The sequence below is a fragment of the Haplochromis burtoni genome, unplaced genomic scaffold (genome assembly GCF_018398535.1).
Source record: "Haplochromis burtoni strain Fernald_Lab_line unplaced genomic scaffold, NCSU_Asbu1 Contig_8, whole genome shotgun sequence".
NCBI lineage: Eukaryota > Metazoa > Chordata > Actinopteri > Cichliformes > Cichlidae > Haplochromis > Haplochromis burtoni.
Genome location: NW_024582369.1, coordinates 1,563,640 through 1,578,246, shown reverse-complemented (window position 1 = coordinate 1,578,246; position 14,607 = coordinate 1,563,640).

Sequence of the window (14,607 nt, the reverse complement as noted above, 5' to 3'; positions counted from 1 at the left end):
CTCAGGAACAAGTGAACATAACCTTTGTGGCTCCAGACAGTCTGCACACGGAGTGAAAATAATTTTTCTTCCACAGGCTAAATTTATATTCCCTTTGGTGTACTTTTAAAATCCGAGCACCGAGCAAAGCACTGTGGATAGTGGAGAGTTATTAAGTTTCCACATTCTTCATTCTGTGATGCAGCTTGTCAGTCACATGCTACCACCGAGTCTGTGAAATCCTTCTTGGAAGCAACTGTCAAATCCTCACTTTCGTGACACCAAACACATAACCAGAGTCCTGCTTCCTTACAGTTTTTATTTTCCAATTTTTGAACTGCAGGACAATAACACTGTCACCTTTATTACATAGCAGGCCTGACTCCTACTGAGCAGTGAAGATGGCTTTTTCCATAGTAAGGCATGTTTATTGCTAGAACACAAATCTATTGATTCTGCCTCACCCCATCAGCTGGAAAGTAGCAGCCAGGCATTGCTAATTAAATGCACTTAATTAATTGATCATCAGCAAGTGTCAACACCTCTATAAAAGCAGATGTTTGGTAGTTTGCTGGTCTGGACCATTCAGGCACGTGTCCCACCAAATTCACCCCAAGGTTAGACCATGCAATGCTCAGAGAACCTGCAAAAACCCCAAGAGCTACATCTCAAACTCTACAGGCCTCAGTTTGCATGTTAAATGTTAAAGTTCAGTCAGAAAAAGACTGAACAAGTATGGTTAGTTTGGAAGGGTGAAGAAAAATAAAACAGTAGCGCACATTATTATTCTTTACATGCCTATTTATAGTTACTTACCTAAACAGAAACTTTAGTTTTAGTTGTGAAAGTGTCCAGTGTCCCAGCTCAAATTTTGGGGAATAAAAACATGAATTCAGTTTGTTTTTTGACAAAATTTAAACATAGTATAAGGAGGCTTTTAGAGAGACTTAAAAATGATTTTCTGTCTTATTTTTATGGCTGGTGGTCTTATAAATTTGTTAAGTACTGTATTCTACCAAAGGGTGGAAACAGACATATTTTTAAAAAAAATAATATGTTGTTATTTAGAAATATTTTGAATAATATGTTCTCATTCAGAAACTGATGTTTCTGTGTGCAAAATGTTTCCGCATCCTTGACAGAGCAGATTTCCATTGATAAACAAAATGCTTTCAATGGGTAGCAGATCTAGACTGCAGACATCCCATGCTGCTTTGTCGTCGGTTGATTGAACGTTTCGGTGGCCACTGGACTTGGAACACCGCTCACAAGTATGATAATAATTCACTGCACCTCCAATAGCTCTGCTAATCCATCAGTGACACAAATGCACAACCGCATGAAGACACAAGCACCGTCCAAAACCATGTGACCAGCTTACGCAATCAGGTCAAGGGTTTATATACTACCTACAGAGGCTGGACTCCTTCAGGGGAGATCATCACTGTGCAGGTGTGTGTCTGAGTGAGTGGGTGAGGTGTGTTTGCGTGTGTGTTTTTGGACACGGGGGAGAGTTGCTGTTGCTTCCACACTCAGGCTGGGGAAGAGAACCGAGGGCAAAGAGTCACATAACACTAAGAAGCAGAGGGATAACCAGTGAAACAGTTGCCTGGCTGAACGTCCTGAGGGAAACTCGCAGAGGGGTTTTGTGGTCTCACCTGTAAGGCATCAGCGAGAACAACAACAACAACAATGTTTTTCCGCATCCCTCGGCTGACCCCTGGATATATTAGATACCTCCAGGTACGTAAGATGCTTTGAGGTAATTTTCTTCTTTGGGTAGACATCAGGGGACATCTGCAGTGGCACAAACAGTGGAGGCAGCGTCTCCAACAACAAACAACTGTTGAGCTCTGGAGCCGAGGCCCTACAAATTTAACTGTGCTTCAGTAAAAGAAAAACAAAAGGCTGTAGATTTTAAACAAAACCACGACAAATTTCACCTCAGTAATATTTCTTTTTGCAAAGAATTTTCCATAACATAGGTAAAAATGAGGTTTCTGTTATTGCATTACACTGGCCACCACCACAAATCCTTTTTGAAAATGATTCCACTAAGTCATCGCTGTGCTCAAAATGCCAGGTTTAGTGTGTGTCATGGTCAGATTGAGGATAGAGGATTAGAGCAGCCTGTCTTAAATGGATTTGAGTCAGAGATTCCTTCGCTTCCTGGGGTCAGGTTAATGCCCTCTAATTAGATCTCTAGAAGCATGACATGCGACCCTGGAGGGTATATGGGACTGTATTGGTTTTAGAAACCTCCAGTTTGGTTTGTGTCTGTTTTAAAAATGATTATTACTGTGTCTCAGTTCATCCCAGCTTATGTTCAGGAGCTTAACTCGTACTCCGGTAAAACAGGATTGTGATTTGTGTAAACAGAACTTCATTTTTATGAGCAATATAACAAAAGGCTGTACTCCTTTGCTAACTATTTATAACTTTATCTCCTAAATAAGGAGAATATTCATGTTTTTAGCTCTGTGTAAGTCAATTTTTCAGACATCTAAAAATAGATTTAAATAAAAAACTGTTCATAACATAACGCTCAATCTCTCATTTATAAAATAAAATAAATACATTTGGAGACTCCTAGTTTTCACTGGATAGTGCCTGGCACACCAGTGTTGAGCTCAGAAAGTAACTGAATCTGTGTCTGACTTTAGGGCATGTGTTGGATTGGCACTAAATTTTGAGACCCCTCCAAAACCCCCCACAGAGGACTGAAACACCGGCATCAGCTGTATGGGGTGCTTGAACAAATACTTAATATTCACAAAAGTGGAGATTCTAGCGCAGCTGTTCCCTTATGGTAAGACGATTGCTGGGCTGAAGCAGGTGTGCGACCAGGGCCACCTGTTCACTGATTCAACCGCAGCCAGAGCCAGGAGGATCACCAGGAGGATCATCCCTGGCGATGATGGTGGTGCCCAGTGGTGGAGGTTGTCGCAGCTGCTGAGTGGTGGTGACCCCTGCTCTCTCTTTCAGACCCAGGCAGCCCAGACTGTGGTGCAGAGCCGGGAGGGCCCTGCTACGCCGCGCATGGCTTTCCTGCTGGGTCTCGTGGGTATCGGCATGTCCGGCTACAGCTCACGCCAGCTCACGCTGCACTACAAGCCCTCAAATCACCTCTTTAGATGAAATGGATGGAGAACACACAGACTTTTCTTTTTTCTTTTGGGAAATACGCTTATTAAATGTGGACTCCAGCAAGTTTGTTTTTGTAGTTAAGAAACGGTCTAACACCTCTAAACCTCACAGTGATTTATACACTTTCCAGTTTTGTGAGGTTTAGGGATGTTGATGAATTTTGTTTCCTGGCTCAAAATTCACAATAAGCAGAAACAAGTGAAAATGATGGGATAAATAATAAATAAGGCTATTTCCCAAAAACTCAAATTGTCGATTGAAGTGATGTTACCGCATTGTATGTTTCTGTTCTGTATTTTTTCTTATGTGCATCCCTACTAATTATTCCCTTCATGTGGTTAAAGTTCAATATTTCATTTGTTATAATGTTGTGGTATTTGAGTTGACAAGATTGTTGCCTTAAGGCTCAGATAGTGCAGTTAAAAAGCAGAAAAACATATTTTAAAAAATCCCTCTTACTTCAAGTACCGTGCATTTTTTTTTCAACCTATATGCAGTAACACAGAGGCAACTTTTGATGTTTCTGCTGAACGTTGTTGATGCTGCACTCGAGCCACAGTCCCAGCCCATGTTTGGTGCCTTACTGTGGGAGTATTCAGTCAGAGCTGGCCTTTGAAACAGATTCACAGGCTAAAGCACTTAGCAAAATGCATCAGCGGTCTTCAAAGACACTAAATACAGCTTAGCCAAGCCTAAAGAAATCTCTTCCAAAATCCTCAATCTTTTAATCATTCCTTTCTTTATCTGTGAGATTTTGGCAAACTCTGTGATGTAACACAGAGATCCCAGCTCCCTCTTCTTTCTGGAGGAGGAAAGCCAGCGTTGTGATGTCTTGGCCTGTTTGTGCTTCTTGGATTTCTTGTGTAACAGAGAGATCAAATTAGAAGCATATTTAAATCAGGGTAACTGAAGTCTGCTTTCACTCTCAATTCTTGTCGAGAGTTGACAGCGTGGGTTTCTGATATCTTTTTCCGCTCCATCAAAATGCCAGAGAAGTGAAGAAAATCTGCCTGCTCACAGTCGGCTGCTCAGAAGAGCACAAAGAAAAATGCTTTAACAGAAACATAAGAAATGTGAAGCCTTTGAGATGCGAGCAATGCTGTTTTGCACTTTTTTGTTGTGTGTACATATTTTGTATATAATCGTGTACATATTGCATGCTGAATGAGATTAGTAGCCAATGACGTGGCGTGCTACCAGCCTGTGATGTGAGCTGGACTGGGGGACGTCTGGCTGGATTGACACACAGCACTGCTGTGTTGGTGTCAGGCATAGGAACCAGGACAGCCACCCTGGGTACCACCTGGACAGCCATGTGAATCCACCCGGATCTCTCCCATTTGCACCCCACTGTGAATCAAAGTGAATGTAGATGAATGACCACTACGGTCTCTTAACATAGGCAGACTCCTTTTCTGGGAGTGGGGGCGGGTGTCTTCTGTGCACAGTAAATTTCAATGGAAAAAACACTTTGACAGCATATGAATGTATCGCCTATACAGGGAATAAAACTGAGCAGTTAAACTGTAATTGTGAAGATGACTGTGTCATAATCACCTGGCTAAAGCAGTTTAGCGTGAACAGGTCACAGAGGAGGTGCAGTTATGCTGCAATCCCTCAAAGATCTTCTGTCTTGTTTTAGATAAGCTTATACATAAAGGTGAGAGGCTTCTGAAATACAGATATAGATGAGCTTTGCAGTTCAAGAAGTGTGCTTTTTTATGTCTGTTAACTGCATGGCAAAGATTCAAATCTCCGTAGGGTGATTTTAAATAATATGCTGTTGTTATGCTTTATTATTGCTGAAGCTTTACTCGTTTAGCTTTCTTGTTAGTGTTTGTGGACTAATGGCATAAAATGTCTCAAATACTGCTGATTATCTGAGTTTGTAATTAGAACTGTGTATGTTTAAGCCCATCATCATATCCTTTATTTATTTAGTTAGGTCCTTTTGATGTTACAAAAGGCCAGAGGAGATTATTTGCATGCCACCAGAGTGCTTCTGTGTTATTATTATTTTTATTTTTTAATTTATAAGTAGTAAAACTGAGCTGTGCTGTCATGGATCGTTAAGGTTTACCTGAAGCATTCTAAATACACAACTCAGCACCTCTGAAAATGCATTATTTTGTACTGTTTAGTGTATTTGTGTGTGCTAATAAATCAGTAGAACTCAACACAAGGTCTTTTTTGTGTATCCTGCAAATTTCAGAGTCCTGATCTGAAGAAAAACAACTTTCTGCTATGTAAATGAAAAGAAGGTAATGCTTTATGTGCTCACTAGATGTCAGCGTACTTGTTTTTAGCCATTTTCTCAGGAGGCAACAAGTGCACAACCTGGACAATATGCGAGGAAAGGAAATGACCCATCATTTACACAAGCTGAGGGAACATTATCAGCAAAACAAATATTTGAAGGAATACTGGTATTTCATAAATTTCCACTGCAGTCCCACCTGGTTTGTCAATCACTTCAGTTCACAAAGTAGAGAAAATCCCCAGAGCATGTGCTTAAATCATATCTCGTGATTTAAACAGATATTTGTTTTGCTTTCTGCCATTTTAAGGTTTTTGGTTAGTTACTTTCTGCAGGGAAATAACATATTGTTCTCTAACAGCTGGAGATTCATGCTGTTTCAAATCAGCCAAATTGACAAACACTTCAGAAAGTCACATTTCCATTGAACTGCTAACAAGTGAAGGATGACCCACTTATAGATGTACATGTGAGCTGCTTTGGGAACAAGCCCTGCTCTATGTCGGTAGGAGCCAGTCATGGTTGCAGTTGTGCTACTTACAGGGAAAATGAGTGGAAATATACTGGGAACTTGTGATACTTGCAGTGATTAAAATGGGGTTTAACCACTTGTTGGTAACAGTCACACCAGTGTGGTGGCCACAGTGGGCACAGCTAAACATGCCTATTCTTCTGGGTTTTAAGAAAAACCTGTTTCCTCGGGGTGGAACATCAGGAAATCTTACTAATGAGCAAACATTAGAGAGGCAATGTGGAGACAGTTTAGACATGTGCACAGGAGGCATAGTGGATATAATGGACGAAGGATGTTGAAGATGAAGCTACCAGAAATGAGGAAAAGACCACAGAAGACCAAAGAGAGGATGCATGAATACCGTGAAGGACAAGCAGAGGGTTGGTGTCACATACATGATGAGGTGACACTGCAGCAGATGAACCACTGCGATGACCCCTAAAGGGAGCAGTCAAAAAAAGAAGAAGAGAAGAACATCTGGAATCAGGACAGAGAGACATTTTCTTAGTCTGCCTCATTCAAGTTCACAAAATCACACTCACACACACTCACACATACACACACACACACACAGAGGTCCTTTGTGTTTCAGAGCCGTCACCTCAGCAGGCTCTTGTTACGTCCCTTAAAGCCAACAACAAAGAGCTGAATGTCTTTTCTACCAGAGCGATGGATGAGAGGGGATCAGGGGCATATCCACAAAACCTGATAAGCCTGATACCGTTGGTGAGACTGTATGTGTTTGTAGGTATTTTCAGAGTTATTTCTCCCTTATAATCACCTAATACAAGCACATGTTAATGAAAAGAGGGAAATTGTAACAAGATGGCCTGACTTAATAATGTGCATTGTACAGCGGCACCTCCGGTGGGTTTTGTAACAAGAAACAGTCTGTCAATGTAGACAACAAAAAATTAAAGAGCCTCTGACCAACAGCAGGCCACAAGAAAAGCAAGCATTCCTCTCGTACTGTATGTCCCTTTCTTATAGCTTATATCCTCTTCTTGAATCAGTTCCACACATTATTAAAGAAAAAAAAGGTGGTTTTGCAAATTTGTGGTGCCAAAACGAGACCCACTAATGTCAGCAGTTCTGCAAGGGCTTTCACAAGACATAACAAAACATCAGCACCAGCAGCATCAGCAGGGAGAGACTCCTACGCTTTAACTTTTGCTACGCATAGATATCTAATCTGTCTTTTCCCCTCAAATACACCAAGATAACTAGAATAAAAAATGTAGCTTTTCAAAATATTCTTTATTACATACTTTCCTGTTTCTATTCTGACTTTAGAATGTCATTCAATTATGATTGGATTTTCATAGATGATTTATAGGCTGAAATGTAACTTTTCAGCAAATAGTTTCATATATCTGTGAAGCATAAAGAGGGAAATAAAGACATATTTCTATCAGATTCCCATGTACACACAGAAGCATAAACAGATTGATGTGAGAAAGCACTTTTCCTTTTTTAACCCTATGAATTTGTATGTTGTTCACACGTTCTTTCTTCTTTTAAATACCTCATTAACAACAAAAGAGCTTTATTTTTTTAAGTTATATTTTTGGCATTTAAAATAAAAAAAAAGAACAAAATATAATGCTTTCAGAGTTTTTTCATTCATTCATTTCATTTGTTTGCTTAAACAGTAAATGACTGGAACTATTAAAAGGAATAAATTGCTAGAAAAATACTAAAAGGAAAGTTTGCACATTTACTAAGTAAAAGTATAAATAGAACAATAAAATATGAACTTTATTAAAATGCAGCAGCTCATTATCTTTTCTACTGCACACCTATGCAAATACAGTCACGTGTTCCCAGATTCATTAGTCAAAAGAAAAAGAAATTCAATCAATGATCTTTAATTCTGTAGAAATGTATTTTTTTTGTCATGTTTTGTCCTTCCTGGGCTTATTTATAGACTTAAAGAGGAAACAGCAGCTTTGTGGGTGCGTGATTGTTCCCAAACACTAAGGGCGAGCTGTATATGCAAAGACACATCTAACCGGTGTTAGGCCTACACTTCAAAATTAACGAGGTGTGATCACGTAAATGTCTCCTCTCTTTGTGCTGAAGCAGTGAGTTACAAGTGTTTGATAACACTTATGTAGAAAATCCTCTGGCATATATAACAGTGCAGCTGAGCTACATTGCTACTGCCAAGTCATCTATCTTAGGGGAAATGCCCTCAGACATACAGCACAATTTGTGCAATTGCCTCTGAGACCAGTGGAAACATGATTTATATTTACGTTTAAAATCCCAAATGCAGGATTGAAAAAGCATGCATTTTCCAAGCTCTGGCCCTGATGGTATCCAAAACCCCAAAAACCTGCTAAACAGCTTTAAATCATGCTGTTTCACTGACTTACCCTCACGGTTATGGTTTCTGACCTTTCCTTTTGTTTTCTGTCTTCACCTTTCAGTGTTTTACGTGCCCTTCATTGACAGTCCTTGAACATACAGGCAGGGCTTTTGTAAGGAAAGAGAGGAGGAAAACTATAATGACTTTAATGTTTATTGGAATATACAGAAGGAATGGCTGCATTTGAGTGAGAATGGTCTAGGTTTGAATTCTGAAACTTTACTTGATGCGTGAATGTACAACCTCATTTGGTATTTTGATGACGGTGATGGAGAGGGCTGCTGGGCTGAGATCTGATGATTGTTAAGGCCATGGCATAAATTCATATAATATTCATCTTCATGAGATCATTCAGTGCCCCATAAATACAGGCAGCAACACACCCATCAGGGTTTCCTTTAATTTCTCGCCCATTGATACTTTTAGGCAAATATTGCCTGATTTTTATGAGTGTTTGGTGGTTTTACTCTTACCTAATGTTTAAATCAAACATATATATAATGTCCTGCAGTGTTCAGAGAGCAAACATTTGAGTTTAAGTCACTCTTTATGTGACAAAAGCACAGCTCAGCTCAGCAGATATATTCTCTTAGGAACATCTTGGTGAGTTGGCCTGTGGACATACAGTAATTAAAGCTTTAATCTCTGTTCTTGGCTAACATGTTCTGCTGCAGTGACCTGTGGATCTCATCAGATAGTTGCTGAGTCACAGTTAATCTCAGCCCGTCTCCTTCTGTTTGCTGAGCAACCACAGTGAGCATAAATACAGTGTAAAGACGATAAGGTGTTAAAAATAACTTGTTTTCCAACATTTATCAGACCGGGAAAATCTGAAAGATGATTTTAAAAGTTCTCTTTGCAACAACACACTGCTCAAGACAGGCTATAAGCAATCAGCAGTGGTTACAAAGATTTGTAATGTACACACAGCAAAATAAACAAAATAAGTAAACCAAGATAAAGAGTGAAAAGTAAAAAGATTCCCAAATATCAACCACAAAGCTAAGGTAACTTAAAACTTTAGGATAAGCAGCAGTCTGTAAGTGAATGGAGCAGCAAATGTGAATGTGTTGTAGACACAAATAGTGCTTCGTAGTGTAGTGGGTTACACACCTTACAAGCAAAAGACCTATGGTTTGATCTCAGGAGCAGATGCAACTTTGCAAACATGTTGTGGTGTCTCTCTCTTTAAGGGAGTATCTGAAAGTAGTAGATTTACGGATGTTGACAGAGGGAATAACTCTAAGACCCAAACTATTTTGTTGACGTATGTAGGACATTAAGGAAGATTGGAGCAGAATTGCTAAAATTGCTTTGCGGAAATGAACATACAGGTGACTGTGTCACGGCGGGGATCGCCGGTGTGTTTATGGTGTGGACCCAAAAGCAGACAAGGGAGAGGCAGAACTGAATCCTTACTAAAAAAGCAAGCCGTTTATTTCAGGTTGATGTTAAAAAACAGAAAACAAGACAAGGTGTACTGGGACAAATCAAAACTAGAAACTAAGCTGGGAGCAGCTAAGCTAACTATGAAAACTAAGACGTGAGAGACAGGAACATGGAACTGAACAGGAACATGCAAAACATGAACATGAAGAATCAAAAACATGAACATGAACCTGAGCAGTAGTAAGAAAAAAAACAGCCAAAAAACTCTGTGACCAGATATGACTCGCCGCGAAGACAACAGACAACCTGACAAAGGACAGAGGAAGACAGAAGACCTAAATGCACAGAAGGATACTGAGGGAAGTGGAAACCCCTGGGGGACACAGCTGACACAAATGATCATGATGTCACAGGGAAAAGTAAAACTAAACACACTGAACATGGAAACACCAGAACTTTCAAAATAAAACAGATTAAAAATGGAGCGACATGAACTGGGACACGCAAGCTTGATACAAGAGGGAGAGGGACACAGAGGAGAGAGACACAAGGGGAACCTACATAGAAGAGGAGACAACACATGACAAACAGAAAAAGACTCAGAAAAAAGGAGACATAGGTGAAACATAAACTAGAGTAAAACTCAATTAAATCCAAGCTGGTAATAACCACACAAGAACTTAACGTATTTCCAATATAAGAATGTAAAATGTAAAATAAACTCAAAACGCTGGGTCGCAGACTCAGCCCTTGATAGACTGAGTCTAAAAGAAGGACTAGCATAACTCAAGCGTAAAATAGGCGATAACCATTAAATGCTTTAAGATTTGTGATGAATCTCAGTGCTCAGTAGATAGCGTAGCAGCATAACCATGCACTAATTCAAAAGTGGTAGCAAAAAATCTCCTACCTGCCCCAAATTAAAGGAAGTATTTGATTTAATTACAAAGTTTTAAAACAGAAAACCCAGACTCCAACTTTACTTTTTTTTAAACCAGTTGCTGTCTGTGAGTCATAAAATTGACACTTACCAATTATAACTCCACACTATTTGTTGTGGGAAACTAACTCAGTCTTGGAGCCTGGTGCACAGTGATACATAAAAAAAGGAACATTGCATTCTTGACATTCCAGTAGGAGAGGTCCAAGGACTGATCCCTGTGGCACACCCACATCAAATAATTTTCAAACTATAACACATTTCTTCTCTGATATGTTGTGGGTTGTTTTCCCCCTTTAACATTGCATAATCCACAGCCTTTTTTTTTGCTATTTAATATTTTTCTCCTTCTTTCAGCTGCTCCCTTTTAGGGTTTTGCAGCAATGGATCATCCATTGCACCCTATCCCTTGTGTCCTCTTCTGTCCCATCAACCATCTGTATGTCCTCCTTCACCACATCCATCTGCGGTCATCCTCCCCTCCTCCTGGCTGATCCATCGTGAAGATCTCTCAATGAGTATGAATGACTACAGTAACAGTTTTGGTTTGTTACTTAAATGCTATTAAAAATCAAGAAACTTCAGATTATCAGTATTTTCCTTTTCTTTGTTTAAAGTAAACCCAGAATGTTGAATTTTGACCACATGATGGTAGCAGAAATAAGTTGTAAAGATGACACTGGCATATTTATTTAAGTCAACAAAGTTTAAGTTTTGCTTATTTAATGATTAAGCATTATGAGGCAACATTGTTGTTCATTTCATGTTTCTATTCTCTGCCAGTTCCTGAGAGAAAAGTTCAGCTCTTTAACTGCAAAATTCTGCATTACACTCACTTAATAGTTGCTGACTTTGTCTATGTGTCATCCTCTGCTGGAAAGAGAGCATGTAATTCACTTTTAAAGCTTTTCCTCTTTGTTGAAGCCAAAATGATGGAGTGAAGGTGGTCAAAGGTAACAAAACCAAAGCTTTCACCTGAATGACACCAAAATGCTCTGCTACAAGACTTCCATTCTCTCAGTAGTACAGAGAGGTTATTAAAACAGCCTTAAAATGACAAGAAGCTGCAACGTCACCGCTGCATCACTTTTTAAACCACATGTAATTGTCTTAGTGTATTAGTGAAGCACAGGTACACAATTAACAGGTTAAGCATGCTTAACGAGCACTACAATGGCCCAAATCTCTTGTTTAAGCTCTGTACGTGTGTGTCCATGTCAGATGTTAAAAGCAGGCCGGATAATCCCCGTTGTGTCCCGTCACGACTGATCATACCTGACCCACTATCTCATGGGTCAGGTATGACCATACGTGACTATGTACAGCAGCAGTTAGTCCACTAATGGGTATTGTTACCACAACATGAGTAATTAGTTTCTAGTAACTATGATGCTTGACCTTCAAGCACTTCTCAAAGAATGAATTGTAAATATGTCAGTTAAACAGTATTATTACTGTCATGTTTCCTGTCAGTGACCACAGTGATTAACATTCACTGATATTTTTGCTGAAACATTAAAAGTCTATTAGATATTAGACACTCAGTATTAGTAAACACTGTAGGTGCTTTCTAAAGCCTTGGGGAAATTCATTAAATACAGGATTGTAATTCAGTAAGGATGCATTATGTTTCCCATTAGTTTGTACTCCAGCCTTGACATGTTAAAAACAAGAACTTCACTGTCTGAATTAAAATTATGTCATAAATGTCTAAATGAGAAAACACCACTGAGAATAAAAAGAACTCTTTCGAATGGGTTTCAATTTAAAAATGCTGTTTTTTTTTAATGGTAAAAAACACAATTTTTCCCGTAAATAAAGGGAACACAAAAATGTACAGACGTCAATCAGGAGGTCCCAGTAAAGTATAAAAGAACATACGTCACTCCATCCTTTGAATTTCTAATTTGGGGAGCTGGTAATTGTGTGTGGGTAAAGACAATTAAGGGGATTGATTAGTGATGTGCCTGTTTGCATCAGAGCCACCTCGCCCGTAAATAACCTCTGTGTTGATACAGTAAGAATGTGTTGATGCATTTCCAAGAAATGGTCTCAGGTGAACAGTTGACCCTGTGATTAACTTTATTATCAAAGGTCACTGACTTGACTGAAGATGGATCCTGACGGCCAGTCGTGGCTTACGTCAGCTGACACTAAACTTTATATACGAGCAATAGAATAAACCGAAACAGGTTATTGGGGACATTTGTCTGTGATGTAACCCTGTTTTCGGTGTCGGCCGTGTAATGATTCTGTTTTGCACCTTATTGTGGCGTAAGTAGTAAAATTACCCCACTAATGAATTCAGAACACAACCTTAGTGAAGTGTTGCACAACAACTTGTTTGGGTTAAAACACCTGTGACCAAAAACATACACTATTCCAGGCGTTAGAAACACCCATAAAACCCACAAAAACACTCACTCTATGTGTGTGTGTGCTTTTCTAAAAAAAAAAAAAAAAAATCTGATAACATTTGTTTTTTCTCTCTTACATGTCTTACAACCTGGCTTGCATTTCCAGCTGGCTTACTGTATAATGAGGCATTGAGACAGGAATTTAAGGATCTTTGAATCAGGTGAATGGTCTTAAGCTACAGCTAAGCTAAACTTCAGCTATTTTAAGAGGCCAGCCCACCAGGATAATGTGTCATTTGTTTCCCCGAGCACCAGAGGTCTTTGAAAAAGAGATTTTTAAATGAATACACAGTGGCTCATGCTTAACCCAGCAGTCGCTGTCTATAGTAAACATGAGATCAGACTGTTAAAGATTTTGAGCATGTTTTTTTCTTGTTAATGAATGACTCAGCAGCTTTTTATTGAAGTTTGAAGTTTAACTGCTAATAGTCAAGAGGAAAAAACCCCTTTGAACAGTTCAACACATCTTAAGAGACACTCTGATCTGAAACTGAGTAGCTAAAAATATTTAAACAATGGCTGTGAGAAAAAACAAAAATCAAACAGGGTCTGGATCACAGCTATGCCCCCAGAAGTACATTGTTGTTGTTATTTAATTTTTCTTTCTTCTGTGTGGTCATCAGAATTAAAATACTTTATGGATCCCAGGGGGGAAAATTGCTTTGTTACAGAAGCTCAGTTAAAATATAAAAACAAAAGTTTGGGACAGCGCAGTAGTCTGGTGGTTATCGGTGTTGCCGCTTAGCAAGAAGAAGTTTTTGGGTTCAAATGCAGGCTGGGGTCTCTCTGTGAGGAGTTTGCATTTCTGCGTGTGTTCCTTCCTGGTAATATGGATTTCCTCTACAGTCCAAAGACATGTGAGAGATTAGGTCAATTGGTGATTCTCCAAACTTTCTTTAAAAAGATAAGTAAAGTGCAATGTTAAACTAAATATTTTAAAATCAAAGAATACTGTGTGCTCTTAAGGGGGTGAAAATAGCGCAGGTGTCACAAGTTGTTTGGTACTTCATTGAAACACAGACCAAAATAATATTTTCCCCAATCTTCCAGTGAGTCTTGCTGCAAATGGGAAACAGATTATGGAAATACAATGCCACAATGATAAGACAGCAAATGTGACACAACAGGCATGTCCAGCCTTTCTCGAGTAATTACAGTTTCCATGCACCTTAAGGTATCTCGATTTTCTGTCAATTTACTCTAGACTGTGTTACATGTTGGTGCGTCTTTATACGAAACACATACACATAGAAATGTTAGTCTTGGTTATTTTCAAGACCAATAACATGTTATAAATTAATGTCCCCAATGACAAATAAATTATGACTAGTGCCACTTCAGAATAAACAACGCAGCAACATACTAATAAGAGCATGTTGAAGCTAATAGTTTTGACACTGTAGTTTTTCTTCTGCGCCTTTAATTCAAATACAAAACAGACTGATGTCGCTATTTATACATTTTGACTCCCTGGTAAGAGATAAAAAAAAGAGGGGGAGAGAGTGACAACAGCTATTCTTGGCGTATACTTGTATACTTCCTCTTCATTTATAGGTGAGATGCGTTGTTATTGGCTGGAGATGAAACGTGTGA